The 20,644-nt window shown below is 41.6% G+C and overlaps 1 long non-coding RNA gene across 1 annotated transcript; it reads right to left on the reverse strand.

Annotated features, from left to right (window-relative positions):
• Window positions 1-2,936: 2,936 nt before the first annotated feature.
• Window positions 2,937-18,505, reverse strand: LOC146509304 (uncharacterized). Its single transcript, XR_014876344.1, has 2 exons — window positions 13,879-18,505; window positions 2,937-13,270 (listed from the first exon to the last, which is right to left on the reverse strand). It is a non-coding gene; the product is annotated as an uncharacterized LOC146509304 (long non-coding RNA).
• Window positions 18,506-20,644: the final 2,139 nt, after the last annotated feature.

Raw genomic sequence — 20,644 nt, forward strand, 5'->3', positions numbered from 1 at the left:
GTCTTTCTTCCCATCATGCTTGAAACTGGCCACAATTGTCCAGCTTCCCAAAAAGACCACCATCAGTAGCCTCAAAAACTAACAATGAGTTGCTCTGACCTGTTTCAAGAAACTGGTCCAACACCACATCATGTCCTGCCTGAACAACACTGATATCAACCCAGAAAGTTACTCTAGTGGAGAGAAACATCTGTGAAGCCCTTGGGCAAACCCAGCTGAAAGTTCCCATAGAAATTGTGGTGATCAATTCACCTGGAACTATTTGTTCAGATACTTGCCTGGCCTGTATACAGACTAGACTGGAAAACTCCTGGCAGCTATGTGGTCAGAGGATCAGGAGGAGGTCTCCATTTCTCCACCGCTTCCTGTTCCCTCATCCAGAAGGAAACAACGACACCGTTACTCGTCTCCTCAATCATCTTTTCTACCACCTGTTGTCCCCGCTGGGGGTCCGAGGGACCGCTTCAGCCGCCTCTTCCCGCTGGAGGGTCCGAGGGACCGCTTCAACCGCCTGTTCCCGCTGGAGGGTCCGACGGGCCCCACGAGGGTTCTGGAGAACCGCACCAGCCTTTGTGCGTCTCCGCTGGAGGGTCCGAGGGGCCCGTCCAGCCTTCTGCCTCCGCTGGAGGGTCCGAGGGGCCCATCCAGCAACCTGCCTGTGTTTCAGTTTGTCCATGTCACGATCTACGGTTTTCTATGCTGTGTGTTCTGTCTGCTTGCCTGAGTTTATTTGGAGTCTCAGTTTTGTTACCTTTTTTGAGTTCAGCATTAAAGCTGTTTCGAGTTTACATTGTGCCTCCGAGCGTCTGCACTTTGGGTCCACCATTCCTGCCTGCACACAGTCTTCACATAACAGAAGATCGCGACCAGAACATGAACCCCGCAGATATTTTCACCTCGGAGTACAACGCTGAGATGGAGCGGATGGTGAGCCTGCTCGACCGCATCGCCCAGTTCCCAGATTTAAGGACCATGGCAGTTGGGCTGAGTGAAGTGAATGCCATCATTCGATATAACCCCCGGCTTAGCCAGTTCGATAAGGACACAAAGCTTGGCAGCACCATAGCTGCGTGGAGAGAGCAAGTCAGGGCTAGTGAGCTCGCTCTCTCTTTCACTAACTCTTCTTCATCACGGCCCCAGTGTGACACACACTCCCCACCTGCCTCTACACTGCCACGGACTTCCTCGCCTTCCACACACCAGCTGGGACCTTGTTTACCTGTCTGTTCGCCTGCCTTTTTCCTGGCAGCTATGTGGTCAGAGGATCAGGAGGAGGTCTCCATTTCTCCACCGCTTCCTGTTCCCTCATCCAGAAGGAAACAACGCCACTGTCACTCGTCTCCTCAATCATCTTTTCTACCACCTGTTGTCCCCGCTGGAGGGTCCAAGGGACCGCTTCAGCCGCCTGTTCCCGCTGGTGGGTCCGAGGGACCGCTTCAACCGCCTGTTCCCGCTGGAGGGTCCGACGGGCCCCACGGGGGTTCTGGAGAACCGCGCCAGCCTTTGCTCGTCTCTGCTGGAGGGTCCGAGGGGCCCGTCCAGCAACCTGCCTGTGTTTCAGTTTGTCCGTGTCGCGATCTACCGTTTTCTATGCTGTGTGTTCTGTGTGCTTGCCTGAGTTTATTTGGAGTTTCAGTTTTGTTACCTTTTTTGAGTTCAGAATTAAAGCTGTTTTGAGTTTACATTGTGCCTCCGAGCGTCTGCACTTTGGGTCCACCACTCCTGCCTGCACACAGCCTTCACATAACACTATCACCAGTTTATCACAAGACTGATAAACCAAATGGCCTTAAAGGCGTTTTGGATAAAGGCGTTTTTCTCCTCTCAACCCCACTATGTATTGCAGCTAAATACAGAAGTAGTATTTAGCACATCGGGGAACCCTAATATGCATGCTCAATCATCCAGGTAAGTAAATCCCAAAAGGTTGATTTTGTTCACCTGGATGTAGTGATGTAGTGTTTTCAGTGGGAGAAACGTTTCGTCACTCATCCAAGGGACTTTTTCAGTTTCAGCTGACTACAGGTTTCCCCAACCTTATAAACAGTACATTTGCACCACTGAATGAACAAATGGGCTTTGAGGTCAGTTCCTTGATCACTAATAAGCAAATTGTCATATTCCTAAACTTAGTTACAGCACTTTCAGAAAGTCATCTACTGTGATGAAGTCTACTCCCCTCTGCTGTGTAATCAAATTTCAATGTTATCAGGAAATGATCAGACAAGAGAGGGTTTTCAGGAAACACTGTTAAATGATCAGTTTCTATGCTAAAACAAGATCCAGAGTGCGATTAAAGTGATGGGTGTTTTTAATTTTGAGAGAAGTCTAATAACAGATTAAATATCGCACTGAGGCTGTCATTTTAGGCATCTACATGGATGTTAAAATCACCCACAATAATTATTTTATCTTAGCTGAGCACCAATGTTCCCTCTAATTTTTCATGTGTCTGAGCAAACACACAAACTCCCTGAGCAGTCCTTTGGACCACTGTGAGCAACAGCAGACGTGTGCACTGTGGTCATGCCAGCATCGAATCCATCCAAGTTACATGGTTTATTAAAATAATCAAATTACAGCATTTATGTTAGACTACTTTTAATTAACTGCTTTTTCCCACTTACAATGAAAATTTAAAAAGATCTTTTCATGACCTGTGTAGTATGTTAACACTAGTGGAAGTAAAAATAACTTGAACTCCAATTTGGAAAACACAACTTTCTTTCTTTTCTTTTCTTTCTTTTTTTTATTTTATAAAGCTCCGACTTGTATTATCAGTATGAGTCTGTGGTCTGGGAAAGAGTCCTGTAACTCTCTGTCTGCAAAATACAGTAAATAATGACCAATGTTGGGCAATTAATTATATAGTTACTTCTTCAAAAAAGTAACTGAGTTATGCAAACAACAATGTTTTTTGCAACTGTTTACCTAAAAATGCAGCCAAGATGTTTTTTTAAATAAACATTTCAAACTATTTACAGAACAATCAGCTGTTCTGCATCAAATCTGATGCCACACAAATTATTTGTGCCACTCCAAAAAATAATTTCTGTCCACTATGAGATAAAGGAGAACAACAGCCTGATACCTGCAGGCCTGAGAACAGGAGATGTATCACTGTTGTAACATGTGTAACATTCGGTAGTCGCCTCATTGTTCTGACAGACACAACAAAACTATTGACTACACTACACACTAACCACACAAGATTTGCGCTAAGCGTCTCAAATCTCTCACATCTCAAAACACCGCCGCAACTCCTAAAACTTCCCCCTTTCCTAAACAACTAAATGCCATGTTTCCATATCATTTTTGATTGGTCGACATGGTACATTTTTCGACCAATAGGAAAGGGTGTTTTTTCTTTTTTCTTTTTGTTTTTGCTCGGAGAGTGCTTTCAAGCGCTTTCCTTATAAAACGCCATTTTTTACCATTTCTTCCCGCAGTAAAAATAAACAATGATAGTATTCAGGAAGAAAACCAAACATTGCATATATTTTTATCATAACTCTGGTTTTACGTGGCCTATCAACACAATTTAAAAACTGGTATAAAGTCCACACTTTTTCCATCAATTGTTCCGTCTGTCCTGCTCACATCTGCTCACACCATGTTAATGACAACACATTGTCATTAACATGGCTTCACTCTACATCAGCCACGCCGCTTTGTTAGCTAAAACAAACATGTGTCGGCACATACGGACACTGTCATAGCCTGTCAACGACGTTGATTAGCTGCATATATACGAATGTGAATCGCATTATTGGCTGGACTATGGGATAAGGTGGATGATAGATGAAAACATATACGACTGGTTTTTGAGTTTTGCAGCTAGGGTGTTAAGCATCAGGCTTCCAAATGAATTAAAAGTCTGTCTTGGTCTTTTGTTGATTAATAGGCTGGTGTGGACAATTGCTCCATTTTTTTTTGATCAATTATTAATTCCAGAATAAACAGAGACTTGGAAGGGAGAGACCTAATGTTTTATAATCCACTTTTCACTCTTTGGTTTAAATGTGGATGCTGTATTGTTTTTCTTTGTGATTTTTTTTTAGGTTCAAGTAATTTTTTTTACTGGTTTTTAGTTTGTTTTTTGTCTGTTTAGGAGCTGACACATTCTCTTTGTGAACAGAACAATAAAAAAAGGAATTTTGATGAAAAAGTTGGAAACAAAGTTTTGACTCTTATTCTCACTCCTAGATGTGCCCATAAGGAAAAATTTTGCCTACCTCTGCTACAATGAAAAAACTAAACAAAACTGATTATGCTGTAGGTACCACAGACTATGGGATATATTCCCATGTGTGTCACATTAATATGATGGACCCCTATTTTATGTTAGTTACTCTTGGTTTCTCATTGCGTAAGGCGGTGCAGCCATGTTTGAAGTCTTGCCGGCACCTCCATTTCATTAAAGTCCAATAAGTGATGGTTTGCATTTCAACTGTGCTAAGCCTTATTCTCACCTCTAAAACTCTGTGTAGACTCTGTATGTACACATATTTTTTCTTCAATTGTTTCACATGGAAAGCAAAATCTCTATTTGCAGTAATTGCTTAGTGTCAGTAATGTGATGAAAAGCCAAATTGTAGTGTAAATTTTCTTTACACTACAAAATGAAATGTCCACAATGCCAAATGGGCAAAGGAGTATAAAAGAGGCTCTTATGAACATTTGGGATTACATTGGTCCCTTGCTATAACGCGGTTCACCTTCTTTTTCTTTTTTTTTACAGCGCATTTTGTTCTCCATCCTGGTCGGCTGTAGATCATTGTTAATCAATCTCCTCCATTCTGTCACCTGTATAGAATGCGTTCAGCTTGTCAAATTTACATAAATCTTCAATTGCTAGCAGTGTGACTCTGAAGGGCTGTACTGTATGATTGTAAGTTTTCTCCCCAACAAACACAACAATGTCAATGACACGTTTTGGACGATCAAAGGCACCTTCAGTAGCACCCAAGAGGCAGTGGAAGATGCTAACCATCACACAAAAAGTTGGACTTCTGAACATGCTAAAGAAAAGTAGAAGTTACCATATTTTTCGGACCAATAAGGCACATATGGATTGTAAGGCGCATTAAGCAAAGCAAAACAGTCAGATTAGTCAAACTTTATTTAACTCATTTGTCTTTGCTTCCTTTACTTATGTACCATTAAATCATTAATGTTAAATTCTCTCGCAGCTGCTCTATTCCCATGTTCTGGGCCTGAGAACAAGGTTGGATCTTTTGTTTCATTCTATAATACTGGACTTATTTTTCTACGAAGATTTGAACTTTGAGAGTGTTTGAACAAGAGAGAAAAGTGTGAAAAAAAAAGTGTTCATGCCTGTCTGCGAAAAGTGTAAAGTGAGGGGCCTTAAAAATATATAATATAGAATATAGAATATATAAAACATTTTTAATATATAAAAAATAAAGCTGGCTATTTTGCGGATTTCACCATATCGCGGGTTATTTTTAGAATGTAATTCCCATGATAAACGAGGGACCACTGTATTCTTCCTCTAGTTTCCTTGCGATTAATATGAGGCATCATCTCAAGATCCAGCCCTGGAAGCCCACAGTTAGAAATTACAGCAAGAAACACCAGAGGAGCAACCATCACCCAAATACTTTGGATTAGTTTTTATATTATTTTATTTTTACCATGTTGGATTACAACTTTGAAGAATTCGGAGCTTGTCATGTCTATGGCATGCTCATTCTCTCTTCAACCTCTCTCCCTCTACTTTTTCAGGCAAATTAATATTAGCCCAGTTTGTTAACAAGTGCATGGATTTAGAGGAGAGCTGCTAATAAAGAAGAGGTTTGAGCAGAGGGCCACCCTGGCAACCACAGCTTCTGAGATAGCAAGATCACATCAAGAAGACTGAGAAGCAGGCAGAACCGGGCGAGTCTCCTCCCCACCTCCTTCCAAGCTCTGTTTGCCTACTGGGTAATACTCATAGGATCAGAGACTCTGACTTTTCAAACAGAAAGCCGGTTCCAGACCTTTCTGTGTTTTGTATGTATTATTGTAGGTTCTACTGTACAATATAAAGCGCCTTAAGGCGACGGTTGTTGTGCTTTGGTGCTATATAAATTGAATTGAATTGAATTGAATTGAATTTTGGGTACCTGGTTGAGATCCAACAATTGCTGTGTGTATAAAAATGGCTGTATGAAGTAGTTTTGGATGACTGTCAAATGTCATAACTTTAATATACTCTTGCAAACACTTAATTAAAACATACTAATGCAATCAGTGGCTCAGTCATAAAATTTTCACTTTTACTATGATTCTTTATAAACATAGCCATTTTTATTAACAATAACATTGTGTGGACACACAATACTTTGTCCTACTTGATATTTGTCTCTAGCCTCATGTGTATCCACTAATAGTCCTTCTTTTATTGTGGGCATGCACAGAGATAAACCTCTTCATAGTGTTTCACAACACTATGAAGACTTTTAAAAAGATGTTGAAAGAATAATATCCTTTTGTTTGATCAGAAGGAGCAGCTTATATTTCTTTGTTCAAAGCATGGTTCCATTTACAGAAACATTAATTTTAGCATCACAAAAGACTTTTCATTTAAGCTTGACAGAAACAAAATTTAAAAAAAAATGTCTTGGCTTGCCTTTACACTGTTTAATCATCAACTCTGGTTTAGTTCAAATGAACTTTTAATTCACAACAACAGATGAAAATATCTAGCAAGGAACAAAAAGAAGGGCAGTAGAGAAGCAATGAGGAGAAACATGATGTAGAGTCAGAGTTAGTTTTGTGAGACATTTATAATAGCAGCCTGTCAGCAACAAAAACAAGAACTTTTAGTGGGTGGACTTTAATGGCTAATAGTTGCCAATAATGAATAAATAGGAGACTTTTTCACCACTGACAACTGGTCAAATGAACTGGTTCTTATATAACACTTTTTTACTCTGACCACTCAAAGGGCTTTACACAACTTGTCTTATTCACCCATTCATACAAGCACTTTCTATCTAGTATTCATTCTCTGAATGAATACACCATAGAGCAGCTTGGGATTTGTAACTTGCCCAAGAATATTTGGCATGCAGATAGGAGCAGCTAGGGATTGATTCCAATTAGTAAATGACCCACTCTACCTCCTTAGCTATAGCCAGGCAATATTAGTCTCACAGGACTAATTTCAAAAACGTATTTGTCACTTTGAGTCAAAAACATGAAATGAAAATTGAAAAATGCCCTTACCTTCCAATTAATTAGACACAATATTAGTAACGCTTTTCAACATTTTGCACTCCAGTAGACCACCATTTGCAAATATAGCCCCACTAATAAATACCTACACAAAAGCATCATGATTTTGACAATGTCAGTAAAACCTGAAACTGATACAAGCTTCCTGTAACTAGAATGTATGGTTCACTTTTGGTAACAGATTGCACTAGACTGTGAGGTGAGGTGTTTCTACTAAGATATGGAAAAGGGTGTAAATATTAAGATTCCCCAAAACATTTAAACAAAGGGTTTTTATGCATATGATAACAAAATCACAAGATTAGTTCAATATTTGGTTTATTACAGATAAAAACAACAATACAATTACCAACCAGGAATTCTTTGTAGTGTATGCTTTGGTCTTTAATCAGGTAGAGAGGCAGGGCCCACTGTAGGACAGTGTAGCACACACTGCCTTCTCTTTTCAACCGTTTAATTCTAGGGAGAGTAACTGAGAGAAAATACACGCATTCACATTCTACAACTCAGATTTCCATGGGCATGTGAACTGAAAGACACAGTAGAGACAGACAAGTAAAAAAAAAATTGGTGAATTGTATCATTTTGTCAAAGAATGCACTTTACTCACAACAACAGATATCAAAATACCCTGTATTAGTGGCTGTAGCACATACGGCAGTTCAGGTCATCTGTGCAGTACCAGTTTGCCAAATCTTGTTGGGCAAGATACTAACTCAGAGTTGTTTGCCAGTGTATCTATGAGAGTGTTAATTCTCGGTTAAAGTGCTATATAAGAACCACTATATATACAATTTTCACACAAAAAAGAGGACAGGTAGAAGGCTCAACAGTGGTGTCACAGTGACTTTGGCCTTGGACATTTTGGATACAAAATGTCACCACTTAGTGTTATTTACCTTCAGACGAAGAAGCAGAATTCCAATTTTCTCTTTGAATTGCACAAATCTCTTATAAGATAACACAAAGTGATTCTCAAGAAAGGCTAACATTGCTGTGTTGCACCAGTAAAATAACCTCAAAACCCTTTCGCTAAGCTCTGTTAAAAAATAAATAAATAAAAATGTAGCTTTTTCACTCCACTCCAATTTCTCTTTTTTCCCTTTTCTTTTTCTATTTCTCAGCTTTTTCATGTTTTCTTTCTTTTCAGTCTGGCCTTTACCATCTGTCTGCTCCAGCATAACATCCACAAGACAATATGAATAATAAAATAAAGTAAATAAATAAAACACAAAGAAAACAAATAAGTCTGGCACAACAAAGCATTCAGGCCATAATTCTCCTTGCTACAACTGCTGGACAAGACAGATTTAATAAATAAATAAATGAATAAATAAATAAATAAATGCCTTACACATTCCAGAAAATAAGTATATTGATGGATTTGCACTTAATAAATGGCTAAGATAGATTGGAACAGTAAATTTCATAATTTGTAGCATTTTAGTTTATTTAATCTAAATAGTTTGGACTAAATTTCTTATCTTACCCAGCTAACACTAATATGCTTTAAGCTTATTCATTCAAGATCATAAACACTATAAAATAAAATAAAATATTAATAAATAAATACTGTCCAAATACAATAAAGAAACGTAAGCTAATTGTGAAGTAATAAATTTCAAGTAACTTCAAAGTAATAGACATGTAAGTAGTAATACAGATGCGGCAGTCCAGTATGGCGGCCAACCAAACCAGTTTGTAGTGATGTGCGGATCGATGCTGAAAGATCGATTCCTCCTACCAGTGATTTATGTTTTAGAATCAATTCGCACATTAAAATATCGATATTTTAGTAATTTAGGGTAAATTTGTAGTTTATCATTAACAGGAACACAGTGGAAAGAAACTATATTATTTGGATTGTCTACATTGGAAGGAACTACTTCCTCTTCCGCCTTTCATAGTCATGTGCGAAATACGGCTGTATAAATGTGTAGCAGCCCCTTGGCTTGCGCACTTACAACAATGGCTGAGCGCAATTGGAGTTATGTGTGGATGTATTTTACATCCAAAAACCGCCGCCAGTAATCTGGTTTGCGATACATGTGGCAAGAAAGTGAGGTGTTGTGGCAACAGTAAATTTCATAATTTGTAGCATTTTAGTTTATTTAATCTAAATAGTTTGGACTAAATTTCTTATCTTACCCAGCTAACACTAATATGCTTTAAGCTTATTCATTCAAGATCATAAACACTATAAAATAAAATAAAATATTGTCAAACACCTCAGAGTAAATCATATCACAGAATATGATGATCGTATGTTGAGGCGAACTGAGGAGGAGGATTGGACAGGGACAGGTGCTGCTAGGGCAAGACAGACGTCTCTGACAGAGTTGGTGAGGTGTTCAAATAGCACAAAACTTCAGTTTTTTAATTTCTATATGATGAATCCTGCATTATTAAGTGATAAGAACAAGTAATCTAATGTCCTGTAATAATTATGACGCTATAATTTGAGATACAATAAATAAAATACGTTTTTCTACAAAGTATCAGTATCGGATCAGTATTGTCGATACCACCCTGAATTTTACTTGGTATCGGATCAGAAAGGAAACCAGTGGTATCGTACATCACTACTGGTTTGACAACCTGTTTGACAGGTTTCATGCGTGTACGCATGCGCGTTCAGGTGTGCTCGGGGTTATATGTGTTCATGTGTTGAAACACCCAGGGTGGCTGCGGGGTGATATGTGTTTATGTGTTTTTAACTGTGTTTTAATTTAATCAAACCATAGGGTTTTTTTTAACTATTTTTATGGATTTGGCGGGTCTCAACATTCAGTTATGTAGACATATGTGTTCTTAAAAGCAATTCTTTTGCGTGGCGGAGTGGAAGCCATTTGTTTCACAGTGCACCTTAACAAACCTGGAATGGGTACTTGCTTTTTATTTACATCTAGTCAAAAGTGTTACTAATTGTGTTTTAATCACACTAATTTTGTGATTCTGACAATGTCTCAGCATGCAGTAATGCAAATGGGAATTTCTTCTGTATGGGAAATTTCAGACTACGGAAACCCACCTGAATCTGCTGGAGGACACCGTAAAGAACATCGCCTTTGATAGAGTGCATCACATCGGCCGCATGCGGGCAGCAGCTGGGCTATTGTGGCCAAATTCGGCCACTTCAAACAAAAGGAACAGGTGAAAAGTCGCGGCAGGGAATTGAAAGGAATGGACTTCAGCGTAAACGACCAGTTCCCAAAAGAGATCCTGGAACGATGCAGGGTCCTCTTCCCAATCCGACTCTGGCTTCATCCAGAAGGGCTCCCGCGCTGTCATCGCTGTGGACCGGCTCTACGTGGCTGGACAGCTTTACCGTGACCCCGGCATCACTCCGTGTCTGTATTAACTTCACAGCAGATAAGAATCTGCTACACCCTTTCCCTATCCACTTATACTAACTTGCATTAACATCTGTTTAACTTACCAATATCAAATCGCAACTTAAGTATGGAACGCCAGGACTGCCATAATGAATTAATTAAATACACCATTAAATAATTAATTAAATGTGTCAAAAAAAAAAAAAATTAATTATTTCCGATTTTAATTAATTATTATCACATTTAATGAATTATTTAATGGTGTATTTAATTAATTCATTATAGCAGTCCTGGCTACACACACTTAAGTCCAGCGTACTCATATTAGTAAATATGTACACACATAGTCAGACTCATGGAGCATCTCGCCACACTTTTTTTTCTCTCTCTCCCTCTCTTTATTTACGAACAAGTGATGTATTCTCTCCACTTGTCTAAGCGACACACACAGCGTACACCCCTAGTTATACACACACATCTATGGGCGCACTAAGGTTTGTTACATGGAATGTAAATGGAGCTGGCTCCAGAGAAAAGAGGTTAAAAAATTTTAACCAACTCAAATAACTACAGGCAGATGTTGACCCACAGACCTAGAGGTTTAAAATAACTTAAAACACCTGAGTTTCCTAATGTGTTCTCAGCTTGTTATAATTCTAGACAAAGGGGAGTAGCAATTTTAATACATAAAAATATTAATTTCACAGAGTTATAGATCCAGAGGGCAGATTCTTAATCATTAAACTATCTATACTTGATCAAAAGCTATGTATTGTAAATGTATATGGTCCAAATGTTGACGATCCCTCATTCTTTCATGGGTTTTTCAGTGCACTCTCTGAACACTTAGATGGCACACTTGTTCTTGGAGGCGACCTCAACCTTGGACTAAATGAAGAAATGGATAGGCTCAATACAGCAGGAACTCAGCGTAATTTGCAGTCCACAAATATAATCAAAGAGTATATGAGCGACTTTGGTCTTTGAGATGCATGGCGCTCCCTTCACCCCAACAGTAAGGAATATACTTTTTTCTCACATGTTCATCACTCCTACTCTCGTCTGGATTATTTTTTGGTCAGCAGCTCACTGCTGAGTGATATTTCAGACACTGAGATTCACCCTATAGCTGTCAGCGATCATGCTCCTGTATCTTTAACACTAATACACAAGAATAACACAGGTAAAAACTGGAGATTTAATACATCATTGCTTAAAGATGACGACTTTATTAAATATTTTAGAAAAGAATGGACTCTATATTTAGACTTTAATGACACTCATGGAACATCAGTATCTGTTCTATGGGAAGCAGGGAAAAGCTGTGATGAGAGGTAAAATAATTTCTTTCTCATCACATAAAAAGAAAGAAGAAAACAAAAATATTCAGGAATTAGAAAAAACCATCAAATCCCTAGAAGAAGCCTACGTGTCACACCCAATCAGGAAACGTTGAACAAAATACGCAAAACAAAACTAGAATTAAATGAGATAATTAATTTTTTAAAAAAATAATTCTTAGTACAAAGACTACACTTACAAAATTATGAACATGGTTATAAATGCAGTCAATTTCTAACGAACCAGCTAAAAGTAAATAAAGAAAAAACAACTATATGTGCTGTTAAAGATTTATCTGGGAACACAATTTATGAGCCGAAACAAATAAACAACATTTTCAGGGATTTCTATAAAACGTTGTATTCACCACAAATAAACCCATCTAAAAATGAAATTGATCAATGTTTGGACAACATAACACTTCCAAAATTATTAGACACTCAAGCAATGGCACTGGATTGGCCACTGATGCCAGGTGAACTCCAGGAAGCCCTGATAAGTATGCCCAATAATAAGGCTTCAGGTCCAGACGGCTTTCCTGCAGAATTCTACAAAGAATTCTGGACGATTCTAGCACTAGTTTTTTAGAGAACGTTGTTGGAAATCAAAGAAAAGGGAAGACTTCCATCAAATATGAATTCTGCAAACATTAATCTCCTGCTAAAACCAGGTAAAGACCCTGTATATCCCTCAAGCTGTCGTCCAATATCCCTTATAAATGTAGACCTTAAAATAATCTGCAAAGCTCTCTCAAAGAGATTAGAGAAAATAACCCCCCTCTTAATTCATCCTGACCAAACTAGTTTCATAAAAGGTGGGCACTCATCAACAAATACACGTAGATTACTTAATTTGATAGACTACTCATACAGTAAAAACCTTGAAACTACAATATTTTCTTTAGATGCAGAAAAAGCATTTGACAGAGTTAACTGGAAATTTCTATCTGCAACTTTACACAAATTTGGTTTTGGAACCTGTTTCATTAACTGGTTAAAAATATTATACAAATTCCCCCCTTGTGTCAAAACAAATGACCAAACATCCTCCAGCTTCTTTCTCCTGACGGGCACCAGGCAGGGATGCCCACTCTCCCCTTCACTGTTTGCAATTTTTATTGAACCACTAGCAGCAGCAATTAGAAAAAATACAGTAATTAAGGGCATAAAATGCAAGAACGTGGAACATAAAATCAGCCTTTATGCGGATGATGTGTTACTTTTTCTCCAAAACTCACAAACCAATCTCTCTGGGGTAATTGCATTGATAAACTCTTTTGCAAGAATATCAGATTACTCAATTAACTGGTCAAAATCTACAGTCCTTCCGATTAATTGCTCCTTCCATAATTCCTCTTCTACACCACTGCAATTGGGAAATATAAAATATATAGGTATTAATGTTTCTCCCAAGCGTGCAGATCTAACTAAATGAAACCATATCCCACTTTTAAAGAAAGTAGAAAGCGATCTGGCTAGGTGGAAATGTCTACCCATATCACTCATGGGAAGGGTTGCCGCTATAAAAATGATGGTCTTACCAAAAATAAATTATTTATTCTCAATGATCCCAACTAAACCACCACAAGATTGGTTCAGATCTCTAGATTCATATATTTCGAAATTCCTTTGGAAAGATAAACCCCCACGTATAGGCTTAAAAACACTACAAAAGACCAAAGATAAAGGAGGATTAGAACTACCTAACTTTCAGCACTACTTCTTGGCCAACAGGTTTCAATTTATCTCAGGATGGCTAAAACATACCTTCTTAGATGAACTTTGGCTAGATGTAGAACAAGCACTTTGCAATAATCTAGAGATTTCAGATCTACCATTTATCAGCTCAAACATCCAACGACATGAATGTTTCAAAAGCGTCAACATCAGCTCTTCTCTGACAGCATGGTGGGAGTTTCTAAAATTGACGGAGTCTTCATTAATCCCATGCAAACGTACACCTATCTGGAACAACCCTGACATATTACAAAACAATAATATGATAAACTTTCCAGATTGGAGTGGTAAAGGAATCAAATACTCAGAACATATATTAGAAGGAACAGAATTTATTCCATTTGACAGACTAGTTACACATTATGGGATCAACAAGAAAAGATTTTTAGAATATCAACAAATTAAATCCATAGTAAAAAAGAAATTTAAACCCGGTCAAGTTGAACTACAAACACCATCAAGTGTGGTACAATTTCTTACTCTTAAAACCCCCAAATTAGTTTCCAAAATATACAGAATGCTTTCTAAAACAGATGAATCAATATCACTTCCTATTGCAAAATGGGAAGCGGATTTATCAGTTAATTTAGACCAAAAGTTCTGGTCTCAGATATGCTTAAAAAGCTTTAATTTAATTAGAAATCCCAGTCTTCAATTAACTGGCTGGGCCTTGGGGCCTTGGGTCCGGGTTGGTGTGTCGCTGGGGTTGTGAGCAGGTGGGTGTATGGGGGCTCAGCCCTGGCGCAGGGTGCCGCCAGTGCATCGAGCCACCTGGGGGGCTCTTCAACTGGTGGGGGAGGCTGTTACATCTTGCAGGAGGTCTACTCTCTCCAGGAACTCACTCTGCAGGTGGGGGAGATATAGGAGAGGTGGAGGAAGAACTCAGCCTGGGTGTCTATTGTCTTGTGTGGGCTGGAAGATGAGTGGATGACGGGGTGGGTGCAGTTTTCTCTGTGGTGGTGTCGGGTGGGCTGTCCCGGGCTTTGTGGGGCCGGGCGGTGGTGCTGAACTGGGCCCCGGTCCGGATGGGCCAGGGCCCCCTTGCCATGGTGGGTTGCAGAGTATGGGGGTGCCTACTGGGGTCAGCGGGGGAGCTGGCCTCAGGGAGGGGCCACTTGCAACTGAGTAAAAATACAACTTTGTCAGAAAAAGAGTATTGCACTTAGTGTTATTGCACATGTGTGGATGTGTGTGTATGATCAGTTGGAGTCTTTGTTGTGGAGTCTGACAGCAGTGGGGAGGAAAGACCTGAAAAATCTCTCCGTCCCATACCGTGGGTGCCACAGCCTGCCACTGAAGTAACTGCTCAGTGCTGTCACAGTCTCCTGCATGGGGTAGGAGATATTGTCCATCAGGGATGACAGCTTAGCCACCATTCTCCTGTCACTCACCACCTCCACTGGGTTCAGAGGGCATCCTAGAACAGAGCTGGCTCTTCTGATCAGCCTGTTTAGTCTCTTCCTGTCCCCGGCAGAGATGTTGCCACCTCAGCAGACCACACCGTAAATGATAGCTGAGACCACCACAGAGTCATAGAAGGTCTTCAGGAGTGAGCCTTCTACTCCAAACGACCTGAGTCTCCGCAGCAGGTACAATCTGCTCTGCCCTTTCCTGTAGAGGGCTTCTGAATTATGAGTCCAGTCCAGTTTGTTGTTTAGATGAACACCAAGGTACCTGTAGCTGTCCACAGCCTCAATGTCCATACCTTGGATGTTCAGTGGTTGCAGTGGAGGATGTTTGTGCCTGCGGAAGTCTACCACACGGTAGACTTCCACGGAAATACTAGATGGTAACACGGCTCATGTTACCATCTAGTATTTCTAAAACACAGCTTAGCCGGATGCCCTGTAGACTCTCAAATGGAAACACCAACAACCTAGATATTTACAAATATACGTCAGGCCATCTTTAACGTCTATTATGTATGCCGATATTATGTATGTAATGCACACAGACAACATATGATATATATATATAAAAAAAAATAGGTGAGCTTAACAGGTAAGGTACGGTCCCCCATACAGTCCATACATACATTGTCATAGATGTAAGAGCACAGAAAAAGGGGTAATAATAATAAATACAGCAGTAAATGTTAATTGAGTCATTTTATTTTTTCTAAATTCAAAATTACTTTCTGTCCACCATCTGTGTGACTAACAGTCTCACTAGCAGGTGACTGTTGTTGTAATTTGGTGTGTGTGTATAGATAAAAGTGAATTGAAACTTCTGCTGTACAGTTTAATATGAGGGCCTGTGATGGGACCCTGTGCAATCACACAAGAGAACAACTTAAAATTCTGTATAACCCTCCCTGGAACAAATCCAGCAAAAGCTGCTTCTAACATGCTTTTATATTTCAGATCAGTGTCTGAAAAAGAAAATAGTTTGAATATCCTATAATATCCAATGATATCCTATTTAAAAATACAATAATAATAGCCTTGTTTTACTTACTTACTTACTTACTTATGCTGTCCATGTTATAAACAAAATGGTCTGCTCCGCCGCAGGTTCCTGAGGCGAAAATGGCGAAGGGTTTCAGGCTCTGAGGAATGCTTTATATAGGACCTAGTGTTTCCAAAACAATAGAGGGTTTCGATGTATCTGGGGTCGATACACCTGCAGGGCATCACCTTGCTGTGCAAGTTTAAAACAATGAGGGTGCTTGAACTATGCTGGGGTGGGGCACGCAGTTGCTGAGCACCGGTGTAACTGGCCATCCTAAGGAATCACAACAATTAAATGATACCCCCGGAGGGCTTTTGCATTCCTGAACAATTTCAAACAATTAACTGTTGAAAGACAGAGGGTGAATGTTATTTGTGATCACCTATTGCGTTAAAAACTAGTATACTCTGAAACCTGCACAGAAGAAGTACCCATTTGTGTTGTTTTTAAAATAAAATGTTTGTGCCACTGCATGCTGAGACATAGTCAGAACCACCAAATTAGTGTGATTAAGACACAATTAGTTTGAAAGAGTGATATTGGCTGCTTCGGGCAAAAGACAAGATCCTGTGCAATGTGTTTTAGAACTACCACAATAGCGTTTATTTTCTAAAGGGGCTGAATGTTATTTGTGACCACCTATTGTATTAAAACTAGTAGATTCTGATACCCGTACAAAAGAAATACCCATTTGATCCGTTTTTTAAATAAAATGCTTGCATCGCCACATGCTGAGACATCAGAATGACAAAATTAGTGTGATTAAAACACAATTCGTTTGAAAGAGTGATACTTGCTGATCCTGTGCAATGTGTTTTAGAGCTACCACAAAAGCGTTTATTTTCTAAAGGGGCTGAATGTTATTTGCGACCATCTACTGTGTTAAAAAACTAGCTGGCTCTGTCTCCCTCTTGGTTCAACATTCCGAAATCCCGATTTTTAAATAAAATGATCACATCACCCCATGAAAGTAACCTCAGTAGATACATAAAAACTAGTTAAATTAAAACTAGTGGTTTGATTAAAAGAAATACTTGTGAACAGTCCTGAAGGCTGAAATTTCCCATACAGAAGAAATTCCCATTTGTGGCGTTTTATTAGTGTGATTAAAACACAATTAGTAACACTTTTCACTAGATGCAAATAAAAAGCAAGTACCCATTCCAGGTTTGTTAAGGTGCACTGTGAAACAAAACGGCTTCCACTCCGCCACACAAAGCAAAGAATTGCTTTTAAGAACACATATGTCTGCATAACTAAATGTTGAGACCCGCGATAAAAATAGTTTAATTAAAAAACCCTATGGTTTGATTAAATTAAAACACAGTCCTGGGTGTTTCTACACATGAACACACATAACCCAGAACACACCTGAACGCGCATGCATACACGCATGAAACCTGTTAAACAGGTTGTCAAACCGGTTTGGTTGACTGCCATATTGGACTGCCGCATCTGTATTACTACTCATGTACCACTGTGTTCTGTAAGAATATGTAGTTACACTTACACTAACAGAACAGCCCAAAGTATCTGGTTTTATGCAGCTTCTTTTACCAAACACTCAACATTTCCTGGATGCTTGCTTTACAATCCTGGGTTTGTATAGGAAGTATCTTAAGGGGCTCTGGATCTGCAGACAAAGATCAGTGAGTAGGGGAACACAAAATAGAAATGCAATCTCCCTTTAGACTAGGCAGAAAATTGTATATAAATGGATTTGTTGTAGTAACATGTAATGCAGTAACATGTCCCCTGTGACAAAAGCAGACATGTCTGATTTGTCCAAAATCCACTATTGTGTGTGAAAAATATGCAAATGTCATATTCCACAATCACAAAATACAACTATGCTCAATATGAAGATATTACAAAAAAACAATCACGCTCTTTGTCTGGTGAGGGACCAGACAAAGAGCGATTCAGAAGACCCTTATGAAAAGAACACCGAGGGAACAGTTTACGCTGCCCGGGATAGGGTTACCGGGGCCCCGCCCTGGAGCCAGGCCCGGGGAGGGTGCCCGAGCATCTACTGCTCCTTCCCCACCTCTCTGGTGGGGAAGGAGCCTGAGTTAGTGCGTGAGGTTGAGAGGTACCGGCTAGATATAGTCGGGCTCACCTCTACGCATGGCTTGGGCTCTGGAACCAGTCTCCTGGAGAGGGGCTGGACTCTGTCTCAGTCTGGAGTTGCCTCTGGCGAGAGGCGGCGGGCTGGGGTGGGTATTCTAATATCCCCTTGGCTTGCTGCCGGTACGTTGGGGTTTTTCCCGGTTCCCGGTGGACGAGAGGGTTTGTTCCCTGCGCCTTAGGGTTGGGGAACGGGTCCTGACTGTCATCTGCGCTTATGCGCCGAGTGTCAGTTCGGAGTACCCAGCCTTCTTAGAGTCCCTGGGGGGGGGGGGGGGGGGGGGGGTGCTGGAAGGTGCCCCACCTGGAGACTCTGTTGTCCTGCTGGGAGACTTCAATGCTCACGTGGGTAATGACAGCGAGACCTGGAGGGGCGTGATTGGGAGGAACGGCCTCCCTGATCTGAACCCGAGCGGTGCTTTGTTATTGGACTTCTGTGCTAATCACAGTTTGGCCATAACGAACACCTTGTTCGAACATAAGAGTGTCCATAAGTGCACGTGGCACCAGGACGCTCTAGGCCGTAGGTCGATGATCGATTTTGTAATCGTATCACCAGACCTGCGACCATATGTTCTGGACACTCGGGTAAAGAGAGGGGCTGAACTGTCAACTGATCACCACCTGGTGGTGAGTTGGATCAGGTGGCGGGGGAGGACGCTGGACAGACCTGGTGCACCTAAACGCGTAGTGAGGATGTGCTGGGAACGACTAGCAGAGGCCCCAGTCCGCGAGATCTTCAACGCACACCTCCGGCAGAGCTTCAACAGCATTCCGAGGGAGGCGGGGGACATTGAGTCCGAATGGACCATGTTCAGCGTCTCCATTGCCGAAGCTGCTGCATTGAGCTGCGGCCGCAAGGTGGTTGGTGCCTGCCGTGGTGGTAATCCCCGAACCAAATGGTGGACACCAGAGTTGAAGGGAGCCACCCGGCTGAAGAAGGAGTCCTATCGGGCTTGGTTAGCCTGTGGGATTCCGGAGGCAGCCGACGGGTATCGACAGGCCAAGCGGAATGCGGCTCAGGCAGTGGCTGAAGCAAAAACTCGGGTGTGGGAGGAGTTCGGAGACGCCATGGAGAAAGACTTTCGGACTGCCTCGAAGAGGTTCTGGCAAACCGTAAGGCGTCTCAGGAGGGGAAAGCGGTGCTCTACCTGCACTGTGTATAGTGCTGGCGGAGCGCTGCTGACATCGACTGAGAAAATTGTCAGGCGGTGGAAGGAATACTTCGAGGACCTCCTTAATCCCACTGATGCGTCTTCCGAGGAGGAAGCAGAGTCTGGGGATGAGGGGAATGACCCGCCAATTTCCGGGGGCGAGGTCACTGAGGCAGTTAAACAACTCCTTGGTGGCAGAGCCCCTGGTGTTGATGAGGTCCGCCCCGAGTTCCTGAAGGCTCTGGACATTGTAGGGCTGTCCTGGTTGACACGCCTCTGCAATGTTGCGTGGAGATCAGGGGCAGTACACGTGGACTGGCAGACCGGGGTGGTGGTCCACCTGCAGTAGTTGGTGTGTTCCAACTGAGGATCACACTCCTCAGCCTCCCCGGGAAAGTCTATGCCAGAGTGCTGGAAAGGAGAGTTCGTCCGCTAGTCGAACCTCGGATGCAGGAGGAACAATGCGGTTTTCGTCCTGGTCGCGGAACACTGGACCAGCTCTTCATCCTCTCGAGGATACTTGAGGGTGCATGGGAGTTTGCCCAACCAGTCTACATGTGTTTTGTGGACTTGGAGAAGGCATTCGACCGTGTCCCTCGGGGTGTCCTGTGGGAGGTGTTGCGGGAGTATGGGGTGTCTGGTCCATTGCTACGGGCCATTCGATCCCTATACAACCGTTGCAAGAGCTTGGTTCGCATTGCCGGCAATAAGTCGGACTCGTTCCTGGTGGGGGATGGGCTCCGCCAGGGCTGCCCTTTGTCACCGGTTCTGTTCATAATTTTTATGGACAGGATTTCTAGGCGCAGCCAAGTGGCGGAGGGCTTTCGCTTTGGTGGCCTCAGAATCTCATCTCTGATCTTTGCGGATGATGTGGTTCTGTTGGCTTCATCGGGTGAGGGCCTCCAGCTCGCACTGGAGCGGTTCGCAGCCGAGTGTGAAGCAGCGGGAATGAGGATCAGCACCTCCAAATCTGAGGCCATGGTTCTCAGCCGGAAAAGGGTGGAGTGCCCACCCCGGGTTGGGGATGAGTTCCTGCCTCAAGTGGAGGAGTTCAAGTATCTCGGGGTCTTGTTCGCGAGTGATGGGAGAAGGGAGCCGGAGATCGACAGACGGATTGGGGCTGCAGCTGCAGTAATGCAGACGCTGCACCGGTCTGTCGTGGTGAAGAGGGAGCTGAGTGTAAAAGCGAAGCTCTCAATTTACCGGTCGATCTACGTCCCTACCCTCACCTATGGCCACGAGCTGTGGGTAGTGACCG

Source organism: Neolamprologus multifasciatus, chromosome 10, assembly GCF_963576455.1.
Source record: "Neolamprologus multifasciatus chromosome 10, fNeoMul1.2, whole genome shotgun sequence".
Taxonomy (NCBI): domain Eukaryota; kingdom Metazoa; phylum Chordata; class Actinopteri; order Cichliformes; family Cichlidae; genus Neolamprologus; species Neolamprologus multifasciatus.